General features: G+C 37.5%; 1 long non-coding RNA gene across 7 annotated transcripts in view; it reads left to right on the top strand.

The window, feature by feature from the left end:
• The window catches only part of LOC145536829 (uncharacterized), a 66,979-nt gene that overhangs the window by 7,743 nt on the left and 36,510 nt on the right, over positions 1-22,726 (top strand). For 5 of the 7 annotated variants that reach the window (XR_014076033.1, XR_014076034.1, XR_014076032.1 and 2 more), the window contains exons 2-3: positions 3,091-3,230; positions 4,261-4,380. This is a non-coding gene — a long non-coding RNA (uncharacterized LOC145536829). Of the gene's footprint in view, positions 1-3,090; positions 3,238-4,260; positions 4,381-6,392; positions 6,466-7,806; positions 7,903-14,897; positions 14,945-22,726 lie in introns of all 7 variants that reach the window. The other 2 variants (XR_014076030.1, XR_014076036.1) reach the window with 2 other exon arrangements.

Raw genomic sequence — 22,726 nt, forward strand, 5'->3', positions numbered from 1 at the left:
TTCCTAAAGAAAATGGCTGCAGCTCACCATTGTTTACTGGAAATAGGAGAAGGAAAAATGGAAGTTCAGATCCAGCATCAGTAAATGCTTCCAGTAATATACTGCCCTACACTTCATTCACTTCACTGGCTTGGGGGGAGGGGGTGCAGGTCGATCCCTGAGCAGCTTCCACTTGGTTCTTTCCTTTAAGAACTGATGAAGGAGAAACAACAAAGTGATAGCAAGTGCCACTGATGTGATAGCATTAGCCCAACTCCTTGGAATTTTAGTAAATGGATTTTTAAAATTGGGGCTGCTGTTTAATAATATTCTCTTGGACCTTCTCTATTGGCAATAGCTGCAGAGTCAAAGAAAGCACCATGAACTAAAACCTTTTTAACATGAATATGATAATAGTAAATGTTACCTGTTTGTGTTTGTCTCCTTTCATTTAAGTTCAAAGGCAGAGGCCATATCTTGCTCATCTTTGTAATTCTCTTAAGTAAAAAATATCTGTATTCATAAAAAATGCAATATTACCCTTAACATCTATCACATGGGCAAAGATCTTAAAATGTTACACTAGTGTTGGTGGGATAGATCCAGTTTCCATGTAATCCTTTGTAGGAGCAATTTGGCGATATATATTAGTGGACACAATGAATGTTGCATATCCTTTGACTCAACAGTTTCATTTCTAGGGGTATACCCTAAATACTCTAAATAAATTTTAAATATTCTTCAAAAATATTCTAAGGATATTTTAAAAGATTTAGGTATGGGAATGTTCATAGCAATAAAAAATGGAAAAAATTTACCTGTTCTTTAATAGGAATTTGAATAAATTTTTTGGTGTATTCATGTAATAATACAACATAGGCATTAAAAATAGTCTTGTAGATGAATTCTTGACTTGGAAAGATATACCAAGTATATTAATTGAAAGAAAGGCTATGGTTTCATCCAGTTTGTTAAATAAAATGCATGCATATGAAATCTAGAAAGATGGTACTGATGAACCTATTCACGGGGCTGCAATGGAGACACAGACATGGAGAACAGACTTGTGAACACAGTGGGTGGAGTGGGTGGGACGAATGGAGAGAGTAGCATTGAAACACATACATTACCATATGTAAAACAGATAGCAAGTGGGATTATACTGTGTGACACAGGGAGCTCAACCCAGTGCTCTGTGGCAATCTGGAGGGATGGGATGTGGAAGGGGATGGGATGTGGAAGGCGATGGGAGGGGGATTCAGGAGTAAAGGGACATATGTATACCTGTGGCTGATTCATGTTGATGTATGGCAGAAACCAACACAATATTTTAAAGCAATTATCTTCCAATAAAAAGAAAAAATTCATGTTTGTATGTGTACATAAAAGTTATAAGAAGAATATATCCCAAGTGTTAAACTTTCTGGGATTCTATGACTTTTGCTTTCTATTCTTTTTTTTTCTCTTTTATTTTAAAGTAGTTTATCTATTTTTTAACTTTACAATATTGTATTGATTTTGCTATACATTGACATGAATCCGCCATGTGTGTACATGTGTTCCCCTTCCAGAACCCCCTTCCCACCTCCCTCCCCATCCCATCCCTCTGGGTCATCCTGGTGCACCAGCCCCAAGCACCCTGTATCATGCATCATGACCTGAACAGAAGTGGAATAAATGGGTTGGTGAGGGAGCTGGGAACTGGAGCAGTTTAGTTTGGAAAAGAGCTGGGCCAGCTGGGAGTAGGGTATGGTGGAAATAAGACCTCTATCTTTAGAGAAAGGCACTAACTACTAACTATTCTTGGTTCCTTAGTGCAGGCATTTCATGAGTCAGGCTTTACACTTACTGTGTATTCCCCAATTAGGACCTATACACATTCCTTTCCCACCCCTGCCCCTTTGGACTTAATAAGCTAAAAAATTGCTGATGGGAACAGCTGCTTATGGGTGTGCAGCAATGGCTGCTTTACTTTATCCAATAAAGAGAAGGCTCAAACCCATCAAAGCTGCCTCACCCTCACCCCCCAACACTTACACTATCCAGTGTGAATCTTCCTAACTTAAGATGGGAGAGCTTTCTTTTGGGCTTCATGATCACTAGTAAATTATAGGACACTGTATTCTGTTTAACTGTGGGTGAAACAGTTAAAAATAAGCCCTGAGAAACTGCTCCTTGGGTCTTCTGGGATTTGAAGTTTGCCTGCACCTCCCTGCAGTAAGAGGAAGTCTAGTTATAGTAGTTGGTGTTGCCAGCATCTAATGATAATTAATACCCTGGGCTTTGGGTCATCACTGAATTGCCAGATTTCTGGGTTGCTTTTCGTGCAAAGCAGCTAGGGACTGGGAAACTTAGAGGCAGTAGGCTGCTTCCTTAGAACCCTTTGGGGACTTTGGCTTATCCTGTATGGGCCTCAGTTCTCAGAGCCCCATTCCTCCTCGTGGTTGGGTCTTGGAGGTAGAGGACCAGCCACAGGCCTATCTAGCTCCTTGTGATCCTTTGGTAATGCACACAATTGATAAGGGAAAAGATATTTCTATTCCTTTTCATGTATGGGTAAGGTGAGTCCTGGTGGGAGTTGAGATTGTAAATGACAGGCCTTGGTCCAGAGCCCAGGGTTTTGTTACCTTTCCTCATCAGTGTGAACCAAGTGCCATATGATGATTAGATGGAGGTTTAGTTCACTTTTAATCAGGAATATGGAATAAAGAGTCATAATTGCCAGACAGAAGGGCCCCTAAGTTACCAAGCTTACCTCCATTCAAAGATAGGATATTGATTGACCTCTAAAGAGGGTAGGCAGCTAGGAGGATCAGCATTAGTTCAGATCTAATGCTTTGGTATATTTACTTGGTGCCTCTGTACCCAAGATGTCTCATTTAAAATAGAAGCAAGGATCCTTATTAAATAATAATTGTGGGTATTGTAAGAGTCTTTGCCAGATAAAGAAGATAATTGTGATGCTGATAATAGTGCTTGACAAGAGTGAATTCTGAGGTCCATGGTGTGGACTAGATGACTTGTCTAAGGTGGTAAAAGTAAAATTAAAACTAGATGTCATACTTTGACTGTTCTTACCTTTGTTTCTTCTTCCTTTTCCCTATCCTACAGGTGGCACCAAACTTGATCAGAAACCATGCCACAGGTGAAGAGGTATATTGAGCCCTGCCTGGCCAGTGAGGTTACTAGAGAATTGGAAGAGGCTCAAGTCAGCATCCTGCACATGGTTATCAAACCGTTGTGACGTCTTAGTAAGTGGTCAGTGGTTCTGGTGGGCTTGCCCAGTTAGTGGGAAGGGCCAGAAAAGATAGTCTTACTAGGCCTAGGCAGTTACTTCATATTTTCCCATTATGACATGAAAAAAGGTCTTAAAATATTCAGACTATACTAGAGAGTACTGAGCCTAACCTCTCCTTTTCCCATTCTTGCATTTTTGCAGATGATCTCTTACAAGATCATAGCTAGTTGGTGTAGAAAATAGATTTGAATCCTAGCCCAGTACTGTGTCTTCCACCTAGTGCTTTCTCTAGATTCCATCTAAGTCCATGGAGGCCATGTGAGACATTTTTATTCCACCCTGTGAAAGGTTTCTTTAATAGCCTCTGAGATTGTGCTCCTCTGATAAAGGAAATGTCCATGATGTAAATTTTTTATTATTCATAAAATCACCTGGGATACTTGTTAAAAACGCAGATTCTTAGGCAGCTAGAAACCTTGTCACTGGTCAAGAACAACAAGTAACAAGTAAGACCTACTTGTCACTTATCCTGAGGCATCGTGCCCAGTGGGTTTACCAGCAAACCAGAATGAAGCATTGTTGCCCTGGATGTCCTTGTGAGGTGGTTGGGAAGTCTTGGTAAGTTGCTGGTGGTTTTGGTGGGGTTCCCCAGTTGGTAGAAAAGAGATGGTTCTGATGTGGCACTTCCCCCCTTCCTTCAACATATATGTATTAGGTGCTCACTGAGTGCTAGAGACAGTTCTAGATATTAACAAAGTCCTGCCATCATGGGACTTTCATTCCTGTGAGAGTAGACAAAAGAATAAATAACCAATAAATAGTGTATGATAAATGTTAAATCAGAAGTTTTTCCATTTTGGTGTAAAAATGGCATTAAAAGTTGTTGAGTTGGACTAAACAGTACTGTGTTTTTCTCCCCTCTTCCCATTCTCCTGTTTAATACCTTCCACCCTCTCTCAGTGCAATGAAGGCTGACCAAACTGAGTATAGGCGAGTCACAGATGATGAAAGCAATCTTTTTCTTTTTTGTAACCCCTCACTAGGCTGAACTGTGGAGAATATCTTTGAAAAGTATTTTAGAGAGTCTACCAGATTTTCCATGTGAGTGCTTGTGCAGCAGAAGAGTGGGTCTTCTCAGTGGTTAAGGTAACACAGTGATTAAGGTAAGTGAAGGAGGAAAGACTGACATTGTCTTGACTCCTATCAGGGAGGCTTGTAGGAATGTCATTTCTAGGGGCCAGTAATTTTAAAGCCTGCAGTTTATTCTATGATATATCCTTCTCAAAACATTTGGGGTAGGTTATATGCTTACCCAGTCTGAGATCACCCCTGCAGAGGCTCAGAAGAATTGAAATGGTTCCCAAGTACACTAGGTGGCATAAGCTGCATGTCATAAATAATGTCAACATGCACTGATTACAGTCCCTTTGGTGAGAGTCTATTCTTTCAAACCAGACTTACTGAGAGTTTTTCTTTATCAGCCTATGGAGCTGCATACATCTTGTCAAAAGCCAGCTCATTAGCAGAAGCTTATTATTTAAGCAGCAGACAAGAATATAGCACTTTGGATTAGTAATTTCAGAGGTAGCAGCATCTTTTAGTGTAATCCTTTTAAACTGGACTAGCATTCATTTTTGGCTCCTCAGGGATTGACCCCCTGATAGGCTTCAAGGAGTACTGAAATGGTTCATAATTAAAAGAAGCAGCATCTATAAAATGGCCATTCTTGGGAGATCTCTGCAGAAGCCACCCCTATCTTAAGCTCCTCTATCCAAAGTTAATACCCAAGGGTCAGATCATTTCCTGGTATCTGCCATTTTTCATGGAAGCAATAAAAGTCACCTTTTTCTCATAGGGATGGTCTTGAGATGGTGCCTTCATAACTAATGTTCTTGGTTTTTCTCTGGTGTGTTTGGATAATTCTGTTGGCATAATTAGGTAGATTAGCCTGCACAGGTAACCTGAATGATAGAAAAGTGGTCTTTTCCCTACAGAGAAGTCAGAAATACTCATTGATACAAAGAGAGTCCCTGAATTCTGTGTCATTTACCACAACATATTTTGAAATGACATTGTTTACAGATAAGGATATGAATGTTAGCATGCAATTTAAAAAGTCCTGTCACTTTCTCTATATGGACCCAAATGGGTTGTATAAATTTGGCTTTTCCTCTCTGAATGCCATTTCTTTTCCTAGTACTTCCCTAGCCTTGTTATCCATCCTCTCTTGCTTTTGTGACAGCAGGTCTGTTGTTTTTTCTTTTTCTTTTCTCTTTAGGCTAGTCATCTAGCACCTACACACAGCTTTTGGACATTTCTGAAGTCATATAATATTAATAGTAGTGCTTATCAGTTATAGGTGCCTTTTATGTTCTAGGCAAGTGCTTAACACATATTTGTTATCTAATTTTAAATTAACTCTGGGAAGTAGGATTTTTTTCCTACTTTGTGGATAATAAAACTGAGGATTGGAGAAGTGTTACCACCCATGTAAAACAGACAGCCAGTGGTAGAGCTGGATGTCACACTCTCTAGCATGAAAACAGTCATAGACAATATGGAAACAAGTGGGCAGGACTGTGTTCCAATATAACTTCATTAACAAAAACAGGTAGCTGCCCAGATTCAGCCCATGGACCATAGATAGCATGCCATCCTTGCTCTACAATATATATACATAAAGTTTTTAAGACAGGAAGACTTGAGGTGATAAAGCAAACATTCAAGGTGCTTTTTATTCAAAATACTTGTAATAACAGTAACACAGCTATACTTAATTAAGTTAGCACTGGAAAGTGTCTCATGATCTGTGCATTCTGTGCATGACTTAATAGTCATCTAGATATTGGCTTGAGTTCTTGGTAGAGTAATAGAATCTTCATGGACCATGTTGTTAATATTATCATCCCTTAAAGGATCCTTTTCCTTGCCACAGGTCTTTCTTTGCATGACTTAGAAATGACTGTCTTTATGTTTGTTATTTCTTCTTATTCTTTCATTATCATTTCCAGTGTTTGCCTTCTTCAGAATGTCTTCTACCCTACGTAGGCCCAAAAGTGAATCTGATACACAGGTTACTTAGGATATAATCACTCTCCTAGTAGTCAATGTAGGGGGCAATGTAGGGGGCTGTGGCTTTGGTAATTTGCTATATCAAACCCTAAATGGCTTTCAGGATTAGGAGGAATTAATCGTCCCATTGATGTCTCAAAATGTGATCTGGACGTAATAACAGGGATCTCAGTCAAGTAAGTGTTAAACATGGAAGTAAATCTTTTTCTTTGCCCTTTTTGTTGTATTTGTTATATTTAATAGCTTTCCTTGCAACGAAACTACCTTGTATTTCCAGAATAAAATTTCCTAGTTTTCAATAATATTGAATTAGGTCTGCTACCTTTGCTATTTTTAAATTTTACTTTCTATTTGATTTTTTACTACTTTGTTTCTATGTTCAAAGTGAGGTTTTGGTTGGAGTGACAGTCTTTGTCAGTTGTTGATGTTAGGGTCATTAATGAAACCTTGTTGCCTAAGCTTTTAAATTTAGCAGATCTCAAGCATGTCCCATGCCATCTTAAACATCTGTTTAATAAAAAATTAATAATAAACTGAACTTCCCTGGTGGCTCAGTCAGTAAAGAATCCGCCTGCAATGTAGGAAACCTGGTCCGATCCCTGGGTTGGGAAGATCCTCTGGAGGAGGGCATGGCAATCCACTCCAATATTCTTGCCTGGAAAACCCCCATGGACAGAGGAGCCTGGCGGGCTGCAGTCCACGGGCTTGCAAAGAGTTGGACACGACTGAGCGACCAAGCACAGCACAGCACAAACATGTTTTAATTGGCATTATAATGTAAAAACTAATTTGTATCTGGTATTTGGGAGTTAGCAATTGCTGCCCTTCTAAGTTTGTGTGAATAATGCTTAATGTGAACATCCCTGTAAATAAGTTTTTGCACATATCTATGTTTGTTTCCTATGGCTGGGTTAAAAGTATAATTCCTCTAATGTATGTGAATACCTACTGTTTTCCACATCCTTACTAATACACTATGTTATGGCTCTTAAAAATCTGCCAGTTGCAAAGGTGAAAAGTGGTCTCCCTTGATATTTTAATTTATTTGATTCCTAATGAGATGGAACAGTTAATATCTTTCTTGGGTCTTATTTTTGAGTTTATTTTTTGCACTGATTTTTAATCTACCATATATGTCACAGATATATTTTCCTCATGTTTTCCTCGATTAGACATAGAAGTTGTTCATTTTTATGTATCTCAAGGATCTTTTTTGTTTATGGTTTATTTTCCCCTTGCATTTCATAGTAAAGATAAATATAGTTTATCTTTGTAGTTTCATATAGTTCATGCTTCATTTACTTTTAAATACAAATCTTTTCCCCCTGAGGATCTTCTCTTTGGTTTGTGTTATTTCATTAGTTTGTCTAAATGTCCAGCAAATTCAGGGTTCAGGGGGTAATAGTAAAGAGTAGTAGTGGGGATGTCAGCAGAAAAATTTTCAGAATCTTTAGTGTTCTGCTTTTTAACATGACAAATATTCTCTCTGCCTCTGTTTCTCTTTTGTGACTTCTCAGTGTTGCTGCTGCTGCTAAGTCGCTTCAGTCGTGTCCGACTCTGTGCGATCCCATGGACGGAGCTCACCAGGCTCCGCTGTCCCTAGGATTCTCCAGGCAAGAATACTGGAGTGGGTTGCCATTTCCTTCTCCAGTGCGTGAAAAGGAAAAGTGAAAGTGAAGTCGCTCAGTCGTGTCCGACTCGTAGCGACCCCATGGACTGTAGCCTACCAGGCTCCTCCATCCATGGGATTTTCCAGGCAAGAGTACTGGAGTGGGTTGCCATTTCCTTCTCCACTCAGTGTTGCTACCACTGGCCTATTCTGTCCTCTGTGGCAGAAGTTGGCAGACTTTTTCTATAAAGGGCCTGATAGTAAATATTTTAGGCTTTGTAGACCATGTGGTTTTTGCCACTGTAGTGAAAGCAGCCAGAAATAGTACATAAACAGACAAATGTGGCTGTGTTCCAGTAAAACCATATTTATATAAAAAAGAGGGATGGTGTTGGATTTGGCCTGTAGGCTGTTTCCCAGTATCAGCTCTGTGACATTTTGCTTTAATAACTTTTGCTCTCAAAGTTTCTGCTTAGACATAGTGGACTTCCTCATGTTCATGACTCTCATCTCCCATCATAACCTCTTAAAGCAGTTTTTCTTTCTTTTTTTTTTAATAAATTTATTTATTTTAGTTGGGGGCTAATTACTTTACAATATTGTAGTGGTTTTTGTCATATCGAAATGAATCAGCCCTGGGTTTACATGTGTTCCCCATCCTAAACCCCCCTCCCATGTCCCTCCCCATCCCATCCCTCTGGGTCATCCCATTGCCCCAGCCCTGAGCATTTGTCTCATGCATCGAACCTGGAATGGTGTTCTGTTTCACATATGATAATATACATGTTCTGAAGCTATTCTCTCAGAACGTCCCACCCTCACCTTCTCCCTCAGAGTCCATAAGACTGTTCTGGGCATCTGTGTCTCTTATTCTGTCTCACATATAGGGTTATCATTACCATCTATCAAATTCCATATATACGCATTACTATACTGTATTGATGTTTTTCTTTCTGGCTTACTTCACTCTGTATAATGGGCTCCAGTTTCATCCATCTCAATAGAACTGATTCAAATGTATTCTTTTCAATGGCTGAGTAATATTCCATTGTGTATATGTACCACAGCTTCCTTATCCGTTCATCTGCTGAAAGACATCTAGGTTGCTTCCATGTCCTGGCTATTATAAACAGTGTGGCGAAGAACATTGGGGTACACGTGTCTCTTTCAATTCTGGTTTCCTCGGTGTGTATGCCCAGCAGTGGGACTGCTGGGTCATATGGCAGTTCTATTTCCAGTTTTTTAAGGAATCTCCACACTGTTCTCCATAGTGGCTGTACTAGTTTGCATTCCAACCAACAGTGTAAGAGGGTTCCCTTTTCTCCACACCGTCTCCAGCATTTATTGCTTGTAGACTTTTGGATAGCAGCCATTCTGACTGGCGTGAAATTGTACCTCATTATGGTTTTGATTTGCATTTCTCTAATAATGAGTGATGTTGAGCATCTTTTCATGTGTTTGTTAGCCATCTGTATGTCTTCTTTGGAGAAATGTCTGTTTAGTTCTTTGGCCCATTTTTTTATTGGGTTGTTTATTCTTCTGGAATTGAGCTGCAGGGGTTGCTTGTATATATTTGAGATTAATTGTTTGTCTGTTGCTTCATTTGCTATTATTTTCTCCCATTCTTAAGGCTGTCTTTTCACCTTGCTTATAGTTTCCTTTGTTGTGCAAAAGCTTTTAATTTTAATTAGGTCCCATTTGTTTATTTTTGCTTTTATTTCCAATATTCTGGGAGGTGGGTCATGGAGGATCCTGCTGTGGTTTATGTCGGAGAGTGTTTTGCCTATGTTTTCCTCTAGGAGTTTTATAGTTTCTGGTCTTACATTTAGATCTTTAATCCATTTTGAGTTTATTTTTGTGTATGGTGTTAGAAAGTGTTCTAGTTTCATTCTTTTACAAGTGGTTGACCAGTTTTCCCAGCACCACTTGTTAAAGAGATTGTCTTTTCTCCATTGTATATTCTTGCCTCCTTTGTCAAAGATAAGGTGTCCATATGTGCGTGGGTTTATCTCTGGGCTTTCTATTTTGTTCCATTGATCTATGTTTCTGTCTTTGTGCCAGTACCATACTGTCTTGATGACTGTGGCTTTGTAGTAGAGCCTGAAGTCAGGCAGGTTGATTCCTCCAGTTCCATTCTTCTTTCACAAGATTGCTTTGGCTATTTGAGGTTTTTTATAATTCCATACAAATTGTGAAATTATGTGTTCTAATTCTCTGAAAAAATACCATTGGTAGCTTGATAGGGATTGCATTGAATCTGTAGATTGCCTTGGGTAGTATACACATTTTCACTATATTGATTCTTTCGATCCATGAACATGGTATATTTCTCCATCTATTTGTGTCCTCTTTGATTTCTTTCATCAGTGTTTTATAGTTTTCTATATATAGGTCTTTTGTTTCTTTAGGTAGATTTATTCCTAAGTATTGTATCCTTTTCATCACAATGGTGAATGGAATTGTTTCCTTAATTTCTCTGTTTTCTCATTGTTAGTTAACAGGAATGCAAGGGATTTCTGGGTGTTAATTTTATATCCTGCAACTTTACTATATTCATTGATTAGCTCTAGTAATAATCTGGTGGTGTCTTTAGGGTTTTCTTTGTAGAGGATCACGTCATCTGCAAACAAAGTTTCACTTCTTTTCCAATCTGGATTGCTTTTAGTTCTTTTTCTTTTCTGTTTGCTGTGGCCAAAACTTCCACAACTATGTTGAATAGCAGTGGTGAGAGTGGGCACACTTCTCTTCTTCCTGATATATTAGGGGAAATGCTTTCAATTTTTCACCATTGAGGATAATGTTTGCTGTGGGTTTATCATATATGGCTTTTATTATGTTGAGGCATGTTCCTTCTATGCCTGCTTTCTGGAGGGTTTTTATCATAAATGGATGTTGAATATTGTCAAAGGCTTTCTCTGAATCTATTGAGAGAATCATGGTGTTTTTATCTTTTAATTTGCTAATGTGGTGTATCACACTGATTGATTTGCGAATATTGAAGAATCCTTGCATCCCTGGGATAAAGCCCACTTGGTCATGATGTATGATGTTTTTAATATGTTGTTCAATTCTGTTTGCTCGAATTCTGTTAAGGATTTTTGTATCTGTGTTCATCAGTGATATTGGCCTGTAGTTTTCTTTTTTTGTGGCATCTTTGTCTGGTTTTGGTATTAGGGTGATGGTGGCCTCATAGAATGAGTTTAGAAGTTTACCTTTCTCTGCAATTTTCTGGAAGAGTTTGAGTAGGATAGGTGTTAACTCTTCTCTAAATTTTTGGTAGAATTCAGCTGTGAAACCATCTGTTCCTGGGCTTTTGTTTGTTGGAAGATTTCTGATTACAGTTTCAATTTCCGTGCTTATGATGGGTCTGTTAAGATTTTATATTTCTTCCTGGTTCATTTTGGAAAGTTATACTTTTCTAAGAATTTGTCCATTTCTTCCAAGTTATCCATTTTATTGGCATATAGTTGCTGATAGTAGTCTCTTATGATCCTCTGTATTTCTGTGTTGTCTGTTGTGATCTCTCCATTTTCATTTCTAATTTTGTTGATTTGATTCTTTTCCCTTTGTTTCTTGATGAGTCTGGCTAATGGTTTGTCTATTTTATTTACCTTCTCCAAGAACCAGCTTTTAGCTTTGTTGATTTTTGCTATGATCTCTTTTGTTTCTTTTGCATTTATTTCTGCCCTAATTTTTGTGATTTCCTTCCTTCTACTGACCCTGGTGTTCTTCATTTCTTCCTTTTCTAGTTGCTTTAGGTGTAGAGTTAGGTTATTTATTTGATTTATCTCCTGTTTTCTTGAGGTAGGCTTGTATTGCTATTAACCTTCCCCTTAGCACTGCTTTTACTGAATCCCATAGGTTTTGGGTTGTTGTGTTTTCATTTTCATTCGTTTCTATGCATATTTTGACTTCTTATTTGATTTCTTCTGTGATTTGTTGGTTATTCAGAAGTGTATTGTTTAGCCTCCATATGTTTGTATTTTTAATAGCTTTTTTTTCCTGTAGTTGACATCTAATCTTACCGTATTGTGATCAGAAAAGATGCTTGAGATGATTTCATTGTTTTTGAATTTAGCAAGGCTCAGTTTATGGCCCAGGATGTGATCTGTCCTGGAGAAGGTTCCATGTGCACTTGAGAAAAAGTTTAAATTCATTGTTTTAGGGTGAAATGTCCTATAGCTAACAATTAGGTCCAACTGGTCCATTATATCATTTAAAGTTTGTGTTTCCTTGCTAATTTTCTGTTTAGTGGATCTATCCATAGGTGTGAGTGGGGTATTAAAGTATCCCACTATTATTGTGTTACTGTTAATTTCCCCTTTCATATTTGTTAGCATTTGCCTTACATGTTGTGGTGCTCCTATGTTGGGTGCATATATCTTTATCATTGTTATATCTTCTTCTTGGATTGATCCTTTGATCATTATGTAGTGTCTTTCTTTGACTCTTCACGGCCCTTATTTCAAAGACTATTGTATCTGATATGAGTATTGCTACTCCTGCTTTCTTTTGGTCTCCATTTGCGTGAAATATCTTTTTTCTGCCCTTCACTTTCAGTCTTTATGTGTCCTTTGTTTTGAGGTGGGTCTCTTGTAGATAGCATATATAGGGGTCCTGTTTTTGTATCCATTCAGCCAGTCTTTGTCTTTTGGTTGGGGCATTCAACCCATTTACATTTAAGGTGATTATTGATAAGTATGATCCTGTTGCCATTTACTTTGTTGTTTTGGGTTCAAGTTTATACACCCTTTCTGTGTTTCCTGTCTAGAGAAGACCCTTTAGCATTTGTTGAAGAGCTGGTTTGGTGGTGCTGAATTCTGAGCTTTTGCTTGTCTCTAAAGCTTTTGATTTCTCCTTCATATTTGAATGAAATCCTTGCTGGGTACATAATCTAGGTTGTAGGTTTTTCTCTTTCATCACTTGAAGTATGTCCTACCATTCCCTTCCGGCCTGAAGCGTTTCTATTGAAAGATCAGCTGTTATCTTTATGGGGATCCCCTTGTGGGTTTTTTGTTGTTTTTCTCTTGCTGTTTTTAATATTTGTTCTTTGTGTTTGATCTTCGTTAATTTGATTAATATGTGTCTTAGGGTGTTTCACCTTGGGTTTATCCTGTTTGGGACCCTCTGGGTTTCTTGGACTTGGGTGGCTGTTTCCTTCCCCATTTTATGGAAGTTTTCAACTATCATTTCCTCAAGTATTTTCTCATGGCCTTTCTTTTTGTCTTCTTCTTCTGGGACTCCTATGATTCGAATGTTGGGGCGTTTAACATTGTCCCAGAGGTCTCTGAGGTTGTCCTCTTTTCTATTAATTATTTTTTCTTTTTTCCTCTCTGTTTCATCTATTTCTACCATTCTACCTTCCACCTCACTTATCCTATCTTCTGCCTCAGTTATTCTACTGTTGATTCCCTCCAGAGTGCTTTTGATCTCATTTATTGCATTATTCATTATTGATTGACTCTTTTATTTCTTCTAGATCCTTGTTAAACTTTCTTGCGTCTTCTCAATTCTTGTCTCCAGACTATTTATCTGTAACTCCATTTTGTTTCCAAAAGTTTGGATCATTTTTACTATCATTATTCTGAATTCTTTTTCAGTTAGATTCCCTATCTCCTCCTCTTTGGTTTGGTGGGTTTTTATCATGTGCCTTTACCTGCTGAATATTTGTCTGCCTTTTCATCTTGTTTAGATTGCTGTTTTTGGGGTGGCCTTTCTGAATGCTGGAAGTTTGTGGTTCCTCTTTATTGTGGAGGTTCCTCCTTGTGGGTAGGGTTGGACGAGTGGCTTGTCACGGTTTCCTGGTTAGGGAAGCTTGCGCCGGTGTTCTGGTGGGTGGAGCTGGATCTCTTCTCTCTGCAGTGCAATGAAGTGTCCAGTAGTGAGTTTTGAGGTATCTATGGGTTTGGTGTGACTTTTGGCAGCCTGTATTTTTGTACATTGCAGGCAGACACTTTACCATCTGAGCCACCAGGGAAGTCCATTTTAATGCCCCACCCAGGAATCAAACCCAGGTCCTTCGCAGTGAAAGCACAGAGTCCTAACCACTGGACTTCCAGTTCTTGTTGTTATTCAGTCATTGAGTCATGTCTGACTCTTTGCAACCCCATGGACTGCAGCATGGCAGGCTTCCCTGTCCTTGACCATCTCTTGGAGCTTACTCAAACTCAGGTCCGTTGAGTTGGTGACGCCATCCAACCATCTCATCCTCTGTGGTCCCCTTCTCCTCCTGCCTTCAATCTTTCCCAGCATCAGGGTCTTTTCTAATGAGTTGGCTCTTCGCATCAGGTGGCCAAAGTCTTGGAACTTCAGCTTCAGCATCAGGCCTTCCAATGAATATTCAGCATTGATTTCCTTCAAGATTGACCGGTTTCATCTCCTTGCTGTCCCAGGGACTCTCAAGAGTCTTCTCTAGCACCACAGTTCAAAAGCATCAATTCTTCATGACTCAGCCTTCTTTATGGTCCAACTCTGCCATCCATACATGACTACTGGAAAAACCATAGCTTTCACTATATGGACTTTTGTCGGCGAATTGATGTCTCTCCTTTTTAATACACTGTCTAGGTTTGTCTTTGCTTTTCTTCCAAGGAGCAAGCGTCTTTTAATTTCATGGCTACAGTCACCATTCACAGTGATTTTGGAGCCCAAGAAGATAAAGTCTGTCAGTGTTTCCACTGTTTCCCTGTCTATTTGCCATGAAGTGATAGGATTGGATCTTAGTTTTTTGAATGTTGAATTTTAAGCCAGCTTTTTCACTATCCTCTTTAACCTTCATGAAGAGGCTCTTTAGTTCCTCTACACTTTCTGCCATTAGGGTGGTGTCATCTGCATATCTGCGGTTATTGATATTTCTCCAAACAATCTCAATTCCAGCTTGTGCTTCATCCAGCCCGGGATTTTGCATGATGTACTCTTCATATAAGTTAAATAAACAAGGTGACAATACCTTGAGGTACTTCTTTCCCAATTTGTAACTAGTCTGTTGTTCCATTACAGTTCTAACTGTTGCTTCCTGACCTGCATACAGATTTCTCAGGAGGCAGGTAAGATGATCTGGTATTCCCATCTTTTTAAGAATTTTCTACAGTTTGTTGTGATCCACATGGTCAAAGGCTTTGGTGTAGTCAATAAATCAGAAGTAGATGTTTTTCTGGAACTCCGTTCCTTTTTCTATTATCCAGTGGATGTTGGCAATTTGATCTCTGGTTCCTCTGCCTTTTCTAAATCCAGCTTGAATTATCTGGGAGTTCTCGGTTCATGTACTGTTGAAGCCTGGCTTGGAGAATTTTGACCATTACTTTGCTAGTGTGTGAGATGAGTGCAATTGTGTGGCATTTTAAACATTCTTTGGCATTCCCTTTCTTTGTGATTGGAATGAAAACTGACCTTTTCCAGTCCTGTGGCCACTGCTGAGTTTTCCCAATTTGTTGACATATTGAGTGCAGCACTTTCACAACATCATCTTGTAGGATTTGAGATAGCTCAACTGGAATTCCATCACCTCCACTAGCTTTGTTCGTAGTGATGCTTCTTTTACACAGTGGTCTTTAAACTAATGTTCTAATAAGAGGTTTTCTTTTTTTTTTTAAAGCTATGTTCACTCATTTATTCTATTTGATAAGCTTTTTATTCAACTTGTATGCACTAAATGCCTCATGTACCAGGGATATAGTTGCAACATTGAACTTCAGGGCAATTTTATCATCAAATTTGTATCCTAAGGCAGAACCCATATTTGGGGCCAAGTAACCAAGCTAACATTGGTAGCTTGTGTTCTCTAAAGGACTTTTGGTATTGTCACAGTGGACTTACTACCATATACATTGCGACCTAGGGGCTTAAATTCCAATTATTAGAAGTTCCAAGGGACCTACTTTTGTCCATTAGATGTTCTTGCTAAAATTATTGTCATTCTGGGTCAGGAATCATGTCAGTCATAAACACAGCCTTTTTCATGATATCTCTAGATGAATTTTGTCCTTTTTTACTTCATGTTGTTGATCATCATCCATTCTTTTCTCTTGGAATCATGATACTATGGCAGCCTGGCATCACTTCCAGTTTATTTCACTTTGTAGAAGCTTAAAAATCTGTCGAAGTAATGTTAAGTGTCTGGCTTAAGTTCTGCTTGAGGAGTTCCTTTGAACCAGAATGTTCCCTTTGATGTTAGACTAAATCTTGTGATCCAAGCCCAAGGGATCAGTATATCTTGTAGTAATTTTACTGACTGATCTATAATTGGTAATTAGATACTTTTGTCTCTATTATTTTCTAATTAAGAGATTACATGATATGTCTGTCAGTACCCAGGATTGAACAGTTGGCATATCATACAAACTTTGCACCTTGTGTCTGAAATTACATTGTAATTTAGGGTATAGACTTACCCACTTTCAACATCTTTAAAACCAATGAATTTCTACCAGAGTCATGGAGCTCAAAGGTATATTGTAGAATATGTAGGCATCTGTTAAGAATTAACACCTGAGACTCAGATTAGATTGGAATAAGTAAGGTGGCCTGCCATCTTGCATATTTCCCTATAACCCCTGATTAATTGGCAGCTTAGTGGCCATTTGGTTGTTGCTGCTGCTAGGTGAGCTCTTTGCTGATATATACAATGGTTTGTGTCTTTGTAGACCAAGCATCTTTGTCCTTTCAGAATGGTGTGATTCCATCTCTTAAAACTGTCTGTTACTTAGTAGGTGCTCATTAAATGTTGAGTAAACATTGGTATAAATATAATACCAATATGGATACAGTACCATATGTGTCATCCCCTACATGCAAACAGTGTGTTACACATTCATTTATATTTTTCTGTATCTTATACACTTGTTGTGGGGTACTTGCACTAGTAATTCTGTATGATAATTTATGAGTAAAGACAGTATGCACATTTATTATTTTTTTAATATTTAAAAAAATGTATTTATTTATTTTTGGCTGTGCTGGGTCTTTGTTGCTGCAAGTAGGCTTTTTGTAGTTATGGCATGCGGGTTTATTTGCCCTGTGGCATGTGGGGTCTTCCTGGACCAAGGACTGAACCTGTGTCCCCTGCATTGACAAGCAGATTGTTAACCATTGGACCACCAGGGAAGTCCGAGTATGCACATCTAATAAATCTGATTCATTAGGTTGCTAGATTGCCCTTTGAAAATATTCCAGTTTTATTGTCACTCACAGATAATAGTTTTTTTTTTAAAAAAACAATGATACATGCAAATAGTAAATAATTCAATTTGTACTTAAGTGGATATAGTTAAAAGTTGCTTTTCTACCCCTTGTTTACTAGTCCTCAATCTTGCTTGTTCCCAGATACAAGTACTGTTGCTAATCTCATGTGTAACTTTTCAAAGAATCTCTGCATGGATAGTCTTGTCATAAAGTCAGCATATTATAGAAACAACAGTCTGGTAAAAACAAAAATAGATCTGTGGACCAGTCTCTAATGGTGATATATAGTTGATCCTTGAACAACAGAGGTTTAAACTGCCAGGGCACACTTATACAAGAATATTTAGTTTTTCAGTAAATATTTCCTATACTATATGATCCCCAGTTGGTTAAATCTGCGAATGCAGAACCCCAGGTATGGAGGGCTGACCGTAAAGCTGCGTATGGATATTTGACTGCGTGGAAGGGGGGAGTGTTAGCGCCCCTAACCCCACCAGGGTTCAAGGATCAACTGTGTAATAACTGTGTAAGCAAATAACCTAAATATGAACTTGATGAGAAGAATGCAGGAACAAATTCATGACTAGTACACATAAGCAAGTAGTGTTGATGCCAGCCATCAAAGATGATTCAATTTTAGGAAATCTGTGAATATAATTAGCACATGATTAGGTCAAAGGAAAAAAACAATCAAATGAGCAACTCTGCAAGTTGAACTTCTTTTTAATATTTTTATAATTTAATCAAAATCATTGCTCCATTTGAATCTTATTTTGATGTCAACAGTCATATGATGATTTCACATTCTATTTTAAAGGGCTAGCCAGTTGCCCAATACTATTTATTGGAAATTCATCAATACTAAATTTCATGATTTATTTGGGTCTGCTTCTGGACTCACTGATATGTGAGTCCATTAACTGTCTTTTCTGTGGCAGTATGGAATTATTTTGGTTGTGTAAATATTATGTTACTATTTTCTGTGCTCACTTGCTGCCTATTCATGTTTAGATTCATTTATGTGACACCATTCCATATACTCTAAATTTCTTGGTTCTATACAATACTTTGGCCATCTGATATGAAGAGGCGACTCATTGGAAAAGACCCTGATGCTGGGAAAGATTGAGGGCAGGAGGAGAAGGGGGCGACAGAGGATGAGTTGGTTGGATGGCATCACCGACTGAATGGACATGAGTTTGAGCAAACTCCAGGAGATAGTGAAGGACAGGGAAGCTTGGCGTGCTGCAGTCCATGGGGTTGCCAAGAGTCGGACACAAGTTAGTGACTGAACAACAACAATATAATAATATTTGTGTCAGTGACTATTTATCTAGAGTTGTCTCCACCTGAGTTTTTTTCATTATTCTATTTTGTGTCAGTTCTACCCAGTTTTTGTTTTTCCCAGCTACTATTATATTTTTTTCCATCAGGTGTACCATAAAGATGTCATATGGTATATATACATACGTGGACTTTATAACAGGAAAATTTACACGTTAAAATTAATATGCAAGGTGATCTTAAGCAGAAACAGTACTATAACGTTTCATGATCTGTGCTTTCTTGCATGCCTATTGCTGCAAATTGCTTGTGTTCTTGGTTGAGATAGTTTAATCAAAGTAATATTCATGAGATGTTTCATGACTATCATATTCATAGTCCTCTGTCTTGCCATGTGTTTTTGCATACCTTAAACAGGACCCCTTGTCATACACAAGCCATTCAATTCCATGTTCTAAAAATTATCAATATTGGCATTTAACATGTGACTCTGGACTATACATCAGAATACTTGGCTCTTAGCTTGAAATTAAATTCATGCCTAGTATAATTTCACAGTTTAAAGCATTTTGTTCCTTTCACAAATAATGATGCAATGAAAACATGATCCACATTTCCTTCTGTGAGTGTTTCTATATGGTTTTCCTACGTTGGTATCTTTGCAAAAGTTGGTAAAAATAGGAACGATTTTTATTAAAGGTCATCTTCATTGCCCATCCAGAAATGTGTTAGTGTATATACTGCAGTGTTCTTATTTAACCATTTTATAGTTGCTTAAGTAATTTTCTTCAAAATATACAAAACTGTGTATTGTTTAACCTGTGCTTTAGCACAATATCACAAAACAGTTATCCCCAAGTTTTCCTTGCACATCAGGGGTCTCAATAAGGATATTGTAAACTTGATTCAGTTTCCTTTATTGAATTTGTAATAAGTCTGATTTTTAGCATGTGGAAAAATCAAAGTGTGTGGTAACCTATTTACAGAATAAAATTTAAGGGAAGGTGGATATCATCATTCTGGTTATTGTTTTTAAAATAAACTTTTTGTTTTAAGAACAGTTTTCAATTTCCATAAAAGTTTCAAAGAGTTCTCATGTATCCCCTACTCAGGTTCCCCTATATCAATTACTATGGTACATTTGTCATACTCCCTCTCTCCCTAGTGCCTGGTAACTTCTAATCTACTTTCAGTCTCTGCAAATTTGCCTATTCTGGGTACCTCATATAATTGGAGCAATATAATATTTGTCCTTTTGTGTGTGACTTATTTTACTTACCCATGTCTTCAAGGTTCATCAGTGTTGCATGTGCCAGAACTCTATTGCTTTTTTTTATGGCAAAATAATATTTCATTGTGTGTGTATGTAATATATATGTCACACTTTATTATGCATTCAGTTTGTTTATATGACACATTTTGTTTTTATATATCATACATTAGTACATATTTGTTTATATACATACTTTGTTTATAAACCACATTTTGTTTACTATCTAAGGGATAGTCCTACTCTACAACATACATGTAATGTGTTTGGTTTCCACATTTTATAAGCTCATTAAATTGCTCATAGTAAACTTTAATAGAGAATTATTTAACTCTTGCAATAAAAATCTTGAAATTGGCCCTGCAGTACTAAGATAAAACTTTGAGTCTGCTGGAATTATGAGGCATCCATATTGATATTAGCACAGGCTCTCCAAAAATTAACAAAAATGTTTTCTTATTTTAGTTGAGATACCTTTGGCATCAGTGTCTATTTTTTTTTATTAAAACTACACAATACCACTATTTGGGTAAATAGTTTTAGGTGATTTTAAATATATTTTTCTTTTAGTAATTTTTAATAGAGATCAGTATGTTGTATAGAATTGTCCATTTCCTGAATATTTGCTCTTTACATTCCTCTTTTCCTTCTTATTTTCATATTTTTTGAGGACCTTTAGTCAGTTTCTTTAGGGAGGAATAAATAAGTTCAAGTCTATATCTGTTACTCAAAGAATCATTTCCCTCCATTATACAATGTATTAAACATTATGAAAGGCATAAGTATTCATTGTAAAAATTTGAAATAAAATATCATAGCACAATTAAAAGAATATCCAAAACCACTCAGATTTTTGGTACATTTCTTTTTAGTATGCGTATGTATGCTGATAACATTTTAAAATAGCTCTTAAGTTAACAAAATGTTTTCCTGTCTTTAAATATGAATGCATACTAATCTCACTTGAGCCATGATTTTTTTTTTGTATAACATCTACCTCTTTTTTTAGACATTAGAATTATTTTAAGTTTTTTAAAAACTAAAATCTGAACATATCAATGCAGTTAACATACTTATGGAAATATCTTGTGTACATATCTCCCTGATAATTTCTTTTATTATAAACTGGTTAGAAACCCGATTATTTTCTGTTTGTTTTGCACCTCTTGGTTAGCTGAAAACAAGAGGCCAAGTGTAAAGTAATTAGACCCATATTCAAGAAACAGATGTTGTCCATATAACCCTACATCCTTTCACAATTCAGTCTCACCTCTGACAAAGGTAATCATTCTGTGCCCTGCTGTCATCTACCGTCCTTGGCCTTCCTCTTTCAGTCCTATGTTATCAGATGCCTCTGTTCCTTTGACTTTCACTGGTTGATAACACTTTTAATGGTTGAAAGATTATTTTAACCTTTTAATGTTTTCCTAGCACTTTCTGCCAAATATGACTAATCCTTCTCAAATATTGCTTTATCGTATCTTACCTATTTGTTCTATTCCAGACAGCAGTCTGTTTCTTTTGTAACAGTCTTTGGATAGCAGTAGTTCACATTAGTAGAGCACACGGTGTTATACACTTTCTGTGTGTGCTTTGACTTAGTTTTAATGGTGAGGAAGTAAAGCTAGTATCCCTTTTTTTTTTTCAGCTTCAATAATTGAGGTCAGTTAAACTCAGTAACATTGCTCCCCAGTTGTCACAGAGTGACTCAAGCAGTTCATCTCCAGAGTCTTGGCTCTGTAGACTCCCTCTCATTATCAGTGATGATTTAGTTGGAGGTAAATTGAGGTCATTTTCAATGCCCAGGGATAATGGTGCTCCTAGGAAGATCAGGAACTCTTTTAAGATTTGCCCATTTTTTTTAAGTTTAAATGCTGGACTAGCAAACTAGATGCACTCAGAAGGTTAACTGGGGTGCCCTTCTAATAGAACACCTGGATATGACATTTATCTTCCTATCTGTTTTTCTAACACGGCAGACAGTGAACCATATAGAAAAGACCTTTAATAAAGGCCACTTCCTCCCAGGTAGTTCATTTTAGAGATAACCAAGCCTAAAATTGTTCTAATTGCTTTTACTTGATGTAGTAATCTCATCAATTGTGGAGCTAGTCTCATTTTTATTACATTTCAAAGACAGGTTATCAAACTAAGAGAAGTTCAAAACTCAGCCAAGAATGGCCAGCCAGTAAACTGTAGACTCCCTTTTCGAACCTGTGTCTTCTGATGGAAGAGCCTAAGCTCTTAGTTGCCCCAAGATACTACAGCATCATCTTTGGACTTTCTTAATTACCCTTGACCTCTCTGGTATTTTCTCTTGTGGCATCTCTATCCTAACAACCTTATTATACACATGTTTTTGCAACTTAACTACACTCTATGGAAGAAGCACTTTAATTTTAAAAAAAAATTTTATTGGCGTAGTTGATGTACAATGTTTTGTTAGTTTCCAGTGTATAGCAAAGGGAATCTGTTATATATACACATAAATCCACTCTCTTTTAGATTATTTTCCCATATAGACCATTACAGACTATGAGTAGAGTTCTCTGTGCTACACAGTAGGTCCTTATTAGTTATCTATTTTATATATAATATATATATGTGTGTGTCAATCCCAATCTTCCAGTTTATTCCTTCCCCCCAAAGTACTTTAGAACGAGACTTGTTCCAGAGTATTCAGTTGACTTCCCAAGTAGAGAACTGCCTTTTGCTTCCTTTATCTGGCTACCAAGACAGAGATTCCTGGGAGTCAACCTGCCATCAAATCAACTGTTTTGCCTCAGATGTTTCAGCCCAGGTTCAACTTTGGAAATTCAGATTCTTCTGTCTTCAGGTCCTGAGCCTCCATTTGACTTTGAATCTCCTCCACTGAGGATTGTAGAGTTAAGTCAGATGAGCAGTCATTCAACCCCATTGTCTTTCGTGTTGCTGGGAAGAGGGCTGTGCTGTCTTTCTGTCAGAGAGGGGAAGTTTTATTCCTTTAAACTACAGAGTAATTTATAAACTACAATGCATAGTCCAGTTGGTTAAAGGAAATCCATTAAAACCCAGAGCTTTACTGTGCCCAAACTGAATATCTATGTCTGTATTC

Source organism: Giraffa tippelskirchi, chromosome X, assembly GCF_054371585.1.
Source record: "Giraffa tippelskirchi isolate mGirTip1 chromosome X, T2T-mGirTip1v1.2.pri, whole genome shotgun sequence".
In the NCBI taxonomy this organism is placed as follows: Eukaryota; Metazoa; Chordata; class Mammalia; order Artiodactyla; family Giraffidae; genus Giraffa; species Giraffa tippelskirchi.